Genomic DNA, 12013 nt, shown 5'->3' on the forward strand with positions numbered 1-12013 from the left:
TTTGCAGGAAGACAACAGGGTAAACATGACAGAGAGGAGTACAGGGAGTGCATCTTACTGTGACCTGGATGATTTAAGAAACAAATAATGGCACATTGTTTAATTGTGGCTACAAAATGATGCAGCACAGTGGGGGAAAGTTGCACTGACTACCTTTAGGAGACAGAGATGCACTGAAGTATGGGGTAGTGACACTCCTCACCGTGCTGTATAAACTGTGGAGTTTGGAACAACTTTGAATGGGATGATGCTGAAAACAAACAGAAAAAATCCAACTTTAGATTCAATTTCCCTCAAGAAAAATGCCTAATTAAAAGCAAAGTGCTCTCAGGAAGGCCAAATAAAGCCTGTATTTGAGTTCTTTCATGATTTTGTTGAACTTCCTGCTATACATGAAGGTATAACAGGATGAAATCACAAACAATCGCTGAGAAAAAAAACCCTGTTTGTGCAGATTTTTTTTAAGCACTGCTGCACATACAAACTGTATTTAATAAAGAAACAGCTCCACATATTTTTGCTAAATAGTAATCATTTAAAGCCCAAAAGAGGGAATTTAGGATCCACGTTAAACAAAAAAGAACTTTAATCCTCTATTTAAACCCCCTTTAAATCTTTCCATTCCTTTAAAAAAACACTTTGCTGTTACCAAGACAAAAAACTCCTGCCTTCCTTTATTCTTTATCATCCACTTCACTTAAGCTTCACAAGACAACAAATATATTCAGACTTTTCTGCTGATGAGTACTGAGGTGTTTCTCCATCTTCCGTTGCAGAGGACAGAATAAAATAGTCTTAAAAGAAAGTCAGAAATTGATTTGAGAATGCCGAGGTGTTTAAAAACTGCCTTCGTGTGGATAATGACAATTTCATAGTTTTCAAGTAACATGATTTAGAAATGTGTCTGCTGTGTGAGGTTTGCGCAGCCAAAATATGAGATAGTTGTTATAGTGGATGCTAATGAGCCACTCAGCTGTTTCACAGCTGATCAGCTTGTTAAGTCTTGAAAAACCGACCCTGTTTCCAGGTCCAAGCGTCTGCTGCATTGGATCAGCCACTCATCTTTTTAATGTGTTGCATTGCTTCATCACATGTTTTGCTAGACATGAGACCCCAAAAACTATTCAGCTGTCATGTTAGGCTTCTGTAGGTTTATATTAGCACTTCTCAGGTGTAGCGTGTCTTTCATGTCTATCATAGTTTATATGAATTCATCGTATGACCCACACCAAATATTTAATGCTTACTCTCAGGTTAATTAGGATTTCGGTTTGGGATCAGGACTTTTTCACAGCAAGCAATCCACAAACCACACTGCAACATACTGATAACTGTCCTTGTGTTGAGAATGGGGTTATCTCTCCAACGATTGCTCGGCTGAGGTTTTGTGCATCGTCTTCCTGCTGTCATATGAGGGCATTTGTCTCTGCTGACAGAGGAATCTCAGAATGTACTTTTATTGAGAGCAATTAAACTCTCCTCCAACATCATGCCTGCAATAATATATTTATGTTAGCCTGCTGATAGCTCTGCAAGTAGCATGTCATTAAAACTTTGCTTTTTGATAAAGCTTAGGACTGGATCAGGTGACCCTGAACCCTTTTCTGCATAAAAGCCTCGGCTGCTGGGTTTTCCATGATGCACTGAGTGCTTCTTCTTCACTCACACTCACACTCTAAGTGTTTATACACACTTTAAACATTTATAATTAAACTCTGGTTCTGCCAGAGGTTTGTACCTGTTAAAAGGGAGTTTTTCCTCCCCACTGTCACCAAACGCTTCCTGATAGGAGGGAGTGTGATTGTTGGGGTGTTCTCTCTGTTATTGTAGGGTCTTTACAGTATAGCGTGCCTTGAGGCAAAAGTTTTTGTTACCATTTAAATAAAGCTGAATTCATTTAAAGTATATGTGCTTAATATGTCGTGACATTAAACTACCATAGCACCTGAGAGAACAGCTGACTGGTCGCTGGGATTATGGTGATTATGGTGATTATGGTGATTACTGGAATTAAAAAAGGTTGAATCCCTTCTGCTTTTGCAAACTGAGCGTTTGGACCCATAAATGGTAAACAGTCACTCTTGAAAATGAGACCTCATGTCTCAGTGAGATTTACCTGCATTAAGAAGTAAAAATAATTTAGTAGTGTACTTTAAAGCACTTAATTCAAACATACTTCGCATGCTGTTATACAAACACAATGTCATTCTTAGAACTAAGGCTATAGTTACCAGGAACAGATGAACCAAAAGCAGGACACCAGGCCAACATAGTAACTGAATTCAGTCTTTGTTAGACCAAAAGCAAAAATGAAGGCAGATGAACAAAGGTGCAAACAACATAGACTACAATAAATAAATCATAATTCAAAACTGGCACAATAAGAAAACAGAAAATCACTAGAACAGAAATTGTGGAAAAGAAACAGTTAACAGCAGGTGGAAAACAATCACAGAAGAGGTTAAAGGCACAAAGAAAATTGCTAATAGACACAAAAGAAAATTAACATTCAAAGTAAAAAAGGAAGTAACCATAGACTGTGCATGATAACCACCATGTATTAACAAAATGAGACACAAAGAAGTGAAACTACTGCAGTGAATAAAAATGAAGACGTAAGTAAACAGAACAACAAGAATAACCATAAAGCTAAATAAAAACACTTATAACTAAATAATAAAATCAAAAGACGGGACAGACTTCAAAACATAAAAAGAATTAAAAAGTGTCATGACAGGAAATATAATCCAGAAGTCATAAATCATGAAGATCTCCAGGTAATTTCAGATGACTTTGGAAATAACCCAGGTTGCTCTGAAACTAACAAGTGAAGCACCAACATAGATATAAAAACTAATATTCCAAACCATGCTCACTTTGTTTTTCTTCTTTTGAGAATGATCTAATTACTTGTGGGTGAAATCTGATGAAAAATTGATGACTGAACTGTCTTACAGAAATGAATTTTAATTTTCTTTAGATCCTGTGTTGTCTCAGTGTGTTTTGCCAGTGTACACTTAGCTTCACAGTGACATATGCTAAATGCAAAGTCCTGGTGTTCTGCTTTTTCCATTACTTATCAGCCATAAACATAGACAGGAAATATATAGCCTATTTAGTCTTTTGATTGGGACATCATCTATGCTTTGAGGAGACGTGTTCCCTGTCAGGGTGAGATACCTAAACTAATTGATCAATGGAAAGTGCACAGAATGAGAAAGAGCTTGTAAAGTCAAAGTAACTCAGTGAGTGGATGTGGTGGGATTTAGAGGAGGCAGAGATGGGAGATGCTGTCTTTGATCTCTGTTCAAGGCAATGTATTCATCAACTTCTGAAGGTGGTGCAGCACTCAAAAGTTTACTTCCCACTTCTGTTTGTGCTCTTCGATCATCCATCAACACGCCGCTGAAGAAGAGCGTGCCTATATGAGGCTCATGCAGTATATTTATTTGATTCGTGGAAGTGTTTATGTCTCCCTTTGATGTCAGTGAATCCTAACAAACTCTGAATCAGCATCACTCAGACGGAGTTTTGTTTACATTTTTACTGTAAATTGGAATCAGTTAACTCCAAAAGTGTATCCACACGTGCCTAGAAAGAACTCACTGTGGCCTCAGCCATTAAATTCTGGTAATTAATTAAATAATTATTGCTATGCTGATAAGATCTTTATAGAAAGCTCTGATAACTACTGTGTGGTTGGAAACTGACGGATGTGACTGACAATTCGCCCTTACTGATTTAAAGTCACTATCAGGACCCGCACAGGCATTACAAACCACAAAACCAAAATTTAATATAAAAGCAGAAACAAATTTACGTCGTGCAATGCAAGAAAATGTATCAACACTGAATAGTGAATGATTGCAATAACTATACAACTAAAAAAAGTAAAGGAAATAGGCAAAATGTTTCAGTTACATTTGCTAAGCACTTAATTTCTCTAGCAGTCTCCAGGAGCAGCCATTCCTTTTGTGGACGCTATAACACACTTTGAATGACAGACCCCTAATTTTCATAATTAAGCAGAAATTGAAAAAAAGAAATGTAAAAACACAATCCAAACAAATTTAGGAAATAAGTAGATGGATGGGTTGCAAAGGAGAAACCAATACTGGCATACATAAATAAGACATAAACACTCAATATAAGTCAGATATTATGCAGAACATTTACAATCATTTGCATCTGCTCCTGGTGCATTTCATTTCATTTTTTACTGATATTTAATATTTCATTTGTTGTTGGCTTTTTATTATTATTATCATCTCAGTCTTACAACAATGCAAACTGTCTTCTAAGCCTGATGTAGCAAAAATAGCAGTGACCCATGTGTGGCCCAGTCTGTAAGCTTTGACTGAGCTCATGTCATTTTGAGGTGGTGGTGGAGTTTTCCCCTTATTTTGGCTCTGAATGTAACAGATGGCACCAACAATGGGCTTTAAACCGACCCAAACGAAACCAGCAGGTAGTGTCACACCTTGTAACTTCCATCTTTATAAATACTGTCAGGTACACTCCTCCTTCAAACACCAGCTCTCCAGTCATAGTTTTCAGTGGTACTGCTGTTTGTGTTGTCTTCTTACAATTTAACAACTTTGCAGAAGCTGACAGGAATAATAAGCTCCTCTTTGCTCATTTCCACCAGTCAAAAACATTAATTAGAATAGAATAGAATAGAATAGAATAGAATGCCTTTATTGTCTCTATGTGGTTGTACAGTGAGATACAGAGCATCTCCTACTCAGTGCAAACATGCTGGGGGGGCACAGTTCTGCAGCAATATATATATATGGACAGTATTAACAGAGGGAAAAAAATATATATAAAATGTACAAATATACAAGCCAGTTTTAAAAAAGTAACATGTAATAAATAGTGTTGTGTATATACAGTTGGGTTATTGCACATAGAATTTGGTATTGCACAGTGGTGGTTCATAGAGGAAATGGGAAGAAAAAAAAACTGGGGGGGGGGCTGTGTTATCGGTGCATGTGTGAGTTCAGGGTGGTTATGGCTTTGGGGAAGAAACTGCTTTTGAGTCTGTGGGTTTTTGTGCTGATGCACCTGTAGCGCTGAACATGAGACGGAGAGCCGTAAGCCGCTGCAACAGTGTGCGCCGCCATCTTGATATAGCTGTTTAGCTGATTAGCTGTTATATCGAACACTTCCATCTCTTATACAGAGGATCACGTTATGATATAAAGGTGGTTCACAGCAATGTGTTTGAGCACAACTAGAAATAACTCCAAAATGAAACTAAAAAATGTCAATACAATAACATGGGAGCAGCTTCATTTCTTCATAGTATTTGGGATTTTTGTTTACTGCTGGTCCAAACTAACTGGACAAGGACAGAAAAACTTTCCTTCCCAATCTGAAGCAGCCGAGAGAACCCGGGCAGGGTCATTGTCCCCATGTTGGTCACATCACCTCTTGTGATCTGTCGTGGCCGATGTGTCTAACAAGGCAGCCGGCTGAGGGCAGACAGGTAAGAGGAGTGAGCAGCGTGACCAGGAGGCCGACACCTGTCAAATTAATGTCCTCCACTACGAGCCGCTCGATAAACTTTCCCAACAGCACCTGATGAAGGATGTCTTCCCACTGTTCTCATCGATCTCCCGCTCCAATACAAAACTCATCTTGTTGTTCTAATGTGACACAGCTCAGCCCACCTTCTGGCATGCTCAACCAATCACAAATAGATTTCTGTTTCCATTTCCTGTCTTATATTTAAAACCATTTTTATGTCGGATTTACTTATTAAGAGTTTGCTCACTGTTGTTATTGCTTGCTTTATTTATCAGGGTAATTATTCAGTGATGCTTTGTGGAACATTGTGCCAAGATTTATATTGTGTGCGTGTGTGTGTGTGTGTGTGTGTGTGTGTGTGTGTGTGTGTGTGTGTGTGTGTGTGTGTGTGTGTGTGGGAGAGAGAGAGATGCCCTGGCAGTGTTTTCTGCTTGTATCCCTGTGTGTGTTCTCACCAGGCCTGGTAAATGGTCCAACTCCATGTTGAGGTGTGTAAGCAGTCCAGGTATTACTCATGTTGTGGGGACAAACACCAATTTACATATTTACATTTTGGGGGAGCGTCTTCTTTATGGGACAAAAAGCAAAACCCCGTGACACAAATCATAGGAGGAAGACTTCTCGTAAGGTTAGAGTAAGGCAATTTAATGTTTAAGGTCAAAGTAAGTCTCCAGGAAATGAATGAAAGCCAATATAAATCCCTCTGAAGTCATAGACACACCCACACACACACCTAAAAACACACACAGTTGTGTTGTGTGTGTGTGTGTTGTATGTATATGCTGTCACGGACATGCAGAGTCAGTTGCAATCGTCAACCACAACTTATCACAGCAACATGCCTCACCATAACCTCATAGCCAGATGGTGGCAGTAACATACCCAGAAGCTATCTGCCAACTACCTTGTGCCAGCTGCACCTCTATGATGCAACTCTGTTGTTCCACCGCATCAAAAAGGTAAACAGACTAGTCAATGTTTTATCAGTCTTCTTTGGTGAGCCAATGTGAACTTTAGCCTCACCTTCCTGTTTTTAGCCAATAGAAGCAAAGCCCGCTGTAGTAGATAGAATGATTCTATAGTTGTGTGGATCAGCAGTTTCTTTAACTGACTAAACACACTGTCTTGAACTGACAACCATCACAGATGCGACCTCATTTAAATCACCTTTCTACCCCACTCTCATACTCGGGTGTCAACATGTCTACATGCACTGAGTTATTGCCATGTGAGGCTGTGTATGTTGGCTTTAACAAGCAGTTGAATAGATGAGTCTGACAAAGTTTTACTAATGATTGTATGTGAAGCCAAAGACTTCTGCAACCATTTATAATTCCTGCCTAGAACTCTTCACAAAATAACAGAAGTCACTGAAAATGAGCTGAGTTATAGTGTGCCAGTGTAAAGCAAGCCCATAGTCTGGAACAAATATACACTGTCATTGCATCGTGGTAAGGGATCGGGTGTATTAGTCATCGGCGAATATTAACAAATAATATTTCTTGTACTTGAAATGCCAATCTCAAACGTATTGCTGATAGAAGTCAGGTATGGATGTATCGCCTCCAGATATTGACTACAGAGGGGTAACACTTTCTTAATGAGTTTATGGTCTCAGTTGTTGATTTTAAGTCTTACTGAACCAAAACAAAAAAGAGAACCTGCCAATTTACTGGCCCTATATTCCTACTCTCACCTATGCCTTATTGCAAACCTGGGATATACTGGAAAGATTAGATTTTGGGAACGCCTTAGTTCTCTGCTGGGAGAGCTACAAGAAATACCAGGAGAGATGGGAGCCTGGGCTTGGACTGCTGTCCCAGCAACACAACACATGGATGGATGGATGGATGGATGGATGGATGGATGGATGGATGGATGGATGGATGGATGGATGGATGCCTTGTGATGGACAAGTTACTACCAATATGAATTTACAACATCCTTAGTTTCTCCAGTGCGATCCAGACAGTGACTAACAAAAGTAAAGAGCACTTCAGAAACTCACGGATGACATCAGGATGGCTGCATCCAGCTTTAATATGCAGTCTGTGTGCTTGCTGTGTGTCTAGGAAGTTTTTCTTCTGTAACAAATAAAGTCTGGTTTGCAGTTTCACAGATTGCTGCTGAGCCTCTGTCAGTGACTCTGCAAATATTTCACGTTAAATGTTTCCCAGAATGGTGATAGGGTTTTAATGTGACAAATGCTGGAGCTGCTGCTTTTCATTGATTGAGAATAAATGTGAATGGAAACAAGTTTTCTACCACAGCAACAAAGAGAAAGTGAGAGCAGCAGAACTATGTGTACAACATGAGTCATCCAAACAACAGGTAAACAGAGGAAAACATCGAAGCAGCTCCAGATATCATATGAGGAGGATAAACTTAATGGATGGACACAGTTTCAGCTTCTACAAGTCTGAACCCTGAGTCAGGTTGGCACGCGTCAGTTCAGTGGAAGCTTCGTCTTCTTAGACTAAGTTTGTCATGTTGAATTAAATATTGTTTTTTTATTTTTTTTGACAGGAGGAGTTAGCCCAACCCGGGCTTCTTAACATGTCTCCATGCATTTCTACTTCTAATCATATGCAAAACTAAAGTTAGAGTATTTAGTCCACCAACATTTCAGACTGGTATAACAATATACTTTGGCACGAGGGTTCCACCTCCAGTAGCACAGTGAGGAACTCCGGAGTCACTAACTCATACTTTTGACAAATATCTAGGACTGTCTTCCCGGACTTGCATGGAATATTGTCAGAAACAGGAATAGTTAGGAAACCACCTACAGTTCATCAGGCTGTCCTAAAACACCTCAGCTGATCTGCAATGCTGCAGCACGAGTACAAACAGGAACTAGAAAGAGACATTTCCCCACGTCTCTCATTGGTTCCCTGTTAAATTATGTGAAATTTAAAATCCTTCTCCTCAGATAAAAAGTCTTGAATGATCAGACCATATTATCCCAATGGAGCACTTTGCTCTCAGACAGCGGACCTACTTTTGGTTTCCTAGAGTTTCCAAAAGTAGAAAAGAAGCAGCACTTGGGAGACAGACACCCACAATACTTTTAAATTTAGGCTTCAAACTTTTCCTTTTTCAAACTTTCAACCTTTCTTTTTAATAAAGCTTATAGTTAGACAACCCTGAAATCCTCCTTAGTTACATGTGGATACGGGAAGTCCCATGAGCACCCTTCCTGTCTTTCACTCACAGTGAATTTATATAAAATTGCATTATCCTTCTGTAGGTGCTCTGCATATTCCTGATCTGGAATTACAGTTAGAAGTCTCTCCAAGCTCACCTTTTCCTTCTCCACTCGAAGGTCCTAAATAATGAAGGCAGATGTCCACCTTACCTGAGTCAGATTCTTTATCTTTGGGGGGTTTTCTTCCCTACTGTCACCAAGTGCAGCTCAGTGGGGGATTGTTGGGATTATAAATATATATATACATATATATATATATATATATATATATATATATATATATATGCTTCTGCGCGTGACTTCAGGTGTTTAAGTGTAATAATAGTGGGAACACATTTATATTCATGAATTCAGCTTTGCTGATACAGAGGTCCTCGGGGTGCGCGGCAGAGAAGGCACTCCTTGTGTGATGCACAGCTCCTACACCAGACCAGTAGAGTCTCTCTGAACCTGCCAATGCAATGCTTGTTTGCCCACATGCCATTAACCAGCACACTTCAACCAGCAATAGTGTCTGTCAAGAGCTGCTCTCAATTCCAGAGCAACGAAAATTGTGTCTATTTTAACCTCACCATGCTAGGAGAGAAAAAACAGGTATGGTGACAGTTCAGACATGCATCTACATCCTTATACTCTCCTGAAGCAGGTCTCATAGAAATGGTTTGTATGTAACACGCTTGGAACAGCAAAAAAAAAGGGGGGGGGGAATTTAATTGTTTAGCATGTTGCAAATGCAGAGAGATTTGTTTTCCGGTAAGTGTTCTGATGTTCTTGCACAATAATGATAATATTATTATCAAAATGTAGTGGTTAAATCTAGACTCTTTAGCTTTTGGTTGAGGCTATGACAAGTTGGTGTTCTGGTTCAATACAGAAAAAGTACATCGATACTTATGAGCTGTATACAAAAAAAAACAAAAAATTGAGGTACTTTGACATCACGCACTGGCGTCACATCAGATTCTTTTAACCAGATTTAGTTGAAGTACTAATACATAACTATTATGTTATTATTAAGTCATTAGCTAAGGCTAACAGGCTTAGTAAGAGAGCTGCAGCCATAAAATGTATGGATGACAGAAGCTTTATCTGACTTTGTGCTGCAAATTTTACTCACCAAAACTAAAGAACAAATTTCTTGGATGGGCTGTAACACACATTAAACTGGTCCAACTGGTCAAAACAACACAAACACAGCAGAGCAGGCCACTTCAGTGATTGCAATTAGCAGAGCCCCCTGACTGGGACGCCTGTCAGTCAAAGTGGCGTTCCTGTAAGTTTAGTATCCAGATGGATGACTTTTACTGGGGGTGGAGGATAACTCCTCCACCCCCAGTATGAACAGGGAACCTGTAAGGGCTCAACCTTTGTACCTGCCTGTAAACATGTTTTTATGCTTTAAAGTCGTAATGTACATTTCAACACGCGGTGCCATTTGAGGAACTGCACAGTTGTTGGCACTTCATTTTTCCATCTTAGTGGTTGATTCATTTACATCAAAACAACCATCCATTGCTAAAGGCCGAGTCCAATTTTCCAATCTTCAAAATAAAAATAGGTACAAAAACTACTGATCCAGCACTGACTCCCCCACCACCAAAAGACAATCTTATCTCTCTTTGTTTGTTTAAAATCATTCTATATTTTAACTATTTAATGTTCTTCCACTTTTCCTTGGAGGACTGTATCTCTTATTCATGTTTACACAACTGTATTCTTACAACACCACACCTCTCACCACATCTCAGAGCGACACTTCTGGCATGTCACACACTTGTCTGTCTCTGCAGAGATCCTTTCCATCTTGTTGTCTGCCCGAGAATAACAACCTAAGCCTGTCAGACCCAAAAACAAGCATTCTTACTTTGACATGTGAATTTGCCCTGTGGGATTACTTTAAAGCCATTTTGCAGTTTTTTGGTTACATTCTTACTCAGTACTGGACCAATCACAGCCACTTTAGTCAATAGAAATTAGTTAGACCCCAAAAGATGGGAAAAAAAGCCAAGGTTAAAAAAAATGCTTTATTAAAGTGTGTCATTAATTCAGTCAACACAACTGGAACACTGTGCCAACATTGTACAAATGTTTTTAATCATCAGGAATAAGCAGTTCTGATGTAACTCGTGGTCAGACGTGAAGAAATTAATGGGCTGTACTTTTATATGTTTACTTAAAACAACCCAAAGAACACCAATAAGTGATTTGTGTGCTGCAGGGATGTAGTGAGGTTCTCAGGCAGGTTAAGCAGGAAACCAAAAGTCTCGTTTTTTTTTCTCTAAAGTGATGAAATCTCACGAAACTCCCATTTTAAAATGACCAACTGATTACATTTAAAAGCTGTTTTGGTCTCTGAATAATGTACACCTTCATAACAGCGGCAGGTAATTTGCATTTGGAGAGTAGTAAGGCTGAGAGTTAAGGGCACTGCTGCTTTGATTAACAGGGGTGCACTGGGAGCTTTAGCTAAATGCTGTGTGCTAGGCCTTGGCTCTGTTAATTAAAGTCAGTGAACTGGTCCTCTCAACTGTATTTTTGCTAATGGTGTCTTTTGGATATGCCAAACACTACGTCTTCCTGTGTGTCGAAGCACATTTATCTTAATCCAATAGCAGATATATAGCATGTCTTTGCTTTGCATCTGTACAGTTTATTAATGATATCGTTAGCTGATCACGTCGGACTCAAACAGACCCAAACAGCACCTGCTAAAACACTGTTGTGATGGGTTCAGAAGTCCAAATGTAGTGGTCGACATCACAATGGCTATGCCCAGCTCTTTTTTTCCAGCACATGTGTTGAACTAGGTTGTGGTTCCCAAAAGATAAAACTCATTTACAACTGTTGAGTTTTAAATTATTTAACAGATTCAGCAGTGATTTACCTGCAGGCTGGCTGGAAGTAAACTCTGCTGTGCTGTCATCGGTCTTGGACATCAGACTACAACTGAAACACTACTTTGACAATTATCACAGGGGGAACAAAAGGAAATAAGGACACAGCAGGTAAAATAAATCTTATGCCCATGATATTAACAAGCACAGCAGATAATTTCCATATGATTATGTTTTAATAGCAAAACAAAAGTGTGTGCAGTTGGAAAAAAGAAAAGTATAAGGAAACTAATCTGTATTAATGAATATAAAGGACAAACTGAGCATATCGATTATTTTGTTTGACTGATTGATTCATTCTTCAATCAGTCAGATGCTGGCAGTAAGGGGACCCATCATATGCAACAAAGCCCGAAGCAAATCCTTCAAATTGCTGACT

General features: G+C 39.2%; 1 protein-coding gene across 22 annotated transcripts in view; it reads right to left on the reverse strand.

The window, feature by feature from the left end:
* ptprfa (protein tyrosine phosphatase receptor type Fa) overlaps positions 1–12013 on the reverse strand; it is a 330493-nt gene that overhangs the window by 272892 nt on the left and 45588 nt on the right. Inside the window, exon 3 of one of the 22 annotated variants that reach the window (XM_019345880.2) lies at positions 154–250. The exons of the other annotated variants lie outside the window; for them this stretch is intronic. The gene's annotated coding sequence lies outside the window, so the exon portion shown is untranslated. The remainder of the gene's footprint in view (positions 1–153; positions 251–12013) is intronic. 22 annotated transcript variants of the gene reach the window in all.

This window comes from Oreochromis niloticus, linkage group LG15 (genome assembly GCF_001858045.2).
Source record: "Oreochromis niloticus isolate F11D_XX linkage group LG15, O_niloticus_UMD_NMBU, whole genome shotgun sequence".
Classification (NCBI taxonomy): Eukaryota; Metazoa; Chordata; class Actinopteri; order Cichliformes; family Cichlidae; genus Oreochromis; species Oreochromis niloticus.